A 1,626-nucleotide genomic window follows, 5' to 3' on the forward strand; every position below is an offset into this window, starting at 1 on the left:
TGGCTTTTTGCGCCCGAGTTCTTCTATGTAACTTTCCCGCTGAACGCCGTCGCCGAAAGCATCGATTGCTCGTTGACGGATACGTCTTCGGCAGCTGTTCGGCAGCTTTGTGAATCTCCCGATGTATGAACGCATCGACTCCTTCTCGCTTCGCCGGCAATTCCGTAGCTCTTCGATCCCGACGGGCCTTTTGTATGTTGCTTGGAAGTTGGCAACGAAGGCGTCTACTAGGTCGTCCCATGATTTGACGAACCTTTCGGCAGCCCCCTTAGCCAGGCCCGTGCTGAATCTTTCAAGTAAAGTCTGTAAGCATTGCATTGCTGCTATCTCGGTTTCCTTTGTGCGAGATCACAGTCTGCGGGTAGTCGTCTATCCAGGACCTTGGCTCTTGCTGCCCATCGTACTTGGCGGCATCGGTAGGGGTAGGCTTGAACTTTTTGGGCGGCATCGTTTCGCGGATCTTGTAACTTAGACAGTCGGCTCCCCTGAGCTCACTGTCGTACTCCTGGTATTCATCCGAAGAATCGCTGTCGTCGTCCTTCCTAGCGGCGCGTCGCCGCCTTGCTTTGTCGATCCTGCTCTGGGTGATTTCGTCTCAAGCATCTCTCGCATGATGTTTCGACCCACTGCCTTGGACGATGGTCCTTTCTTTTGGCGGGACTAGGTTGTTCCCCAATATTGCAAGACTCTCCAGGGCACCTCGATGAGCTTGAGCCATGGATCCTTCTGGCGCTGGTTGATGAGGTATGCGGCGAGGTTGGCCGTTGCTCCTGCAACGGTTTTCGGCCGTGGCATGCCGGCGGTATCCATAGTCATAAAGGATTTGGTCAGATTCGACGTTATTTCTATGGCGTCATCTTCTGAAAGCCTGGATAGTCTTGACCGGTTCTTGCCTGTTCCGTGAGTGTTTCGGGAGGCACTCCCTTGCGAGCCCCTTCGCCGTTCGCTGGATCGATCCGCCGCAGATAGGCGTCTCTCAAGGGTGGCTTGCTCTTTCGACAGGTGCTCCCGGTTTTTCTCTAGTATGGAACGATAAGCATTGAGGGTTCCAACCGAAGTTCCTGCGGGGAGTGGCGTGTTGTTGAGTACTCCTGCCCTTGCTGCCGCCCACTCCTCATCCGCGATGGTGTAATCGATGTCGCAGTTGCTGGCGCTATTTTCAAAACTTGCCCTTCTACTGGAACGGGGGGTATGGTCCTCGTCTCCTCTGCGCCTTGCGTTTCCTATGTTATTGGCGACATAAACCTGATGGTGTGCCGTTCTTCGGGTGGTTCCCTGGATGATGTCGTCGATCATTGTCCTCTCCCGATGAATACCGGGCGTTGCGGATGAACGGTGTGTCGCTTGATCCCAGCCCGTGCCCGGTGTCGCAGTTCGAGCGATGAGTACGAAGTTAGTTTCGAGGATGAGGAGTCATCCGACCCTACCGACATGGAGGACACCGAGCGGGGAATCGAGGGCACGGGTGAGCATGTCGATCCCGTCAGTCCAGCCGATAGATCGAGTGACGATGACGCGCTTGAACCCGTCGATCCGGAAGTGGGGGATTCCAGCAATCGAAGGATTCCCTCTGCGTTGACGTTGTAGTGGACGCTGCCGAAGGTCATCTCCATGTTCCCTTGTAGA

This window comes from Lolium rigidum, chromosome 1 (assembly GCF_022539505.1).
Source record: "Lolium rigidum isolate FL_2022 chromosome 1, APGP_CSIRO_Lrig_0.1, whole genome shotgun sequence".
NCBI classification, from domain to species: Eukaryota; Viridiplantae; Streptophyta; class Magnoliopsida; order Poales; family Poaceae; genus Lolium; species Lolium rigidum.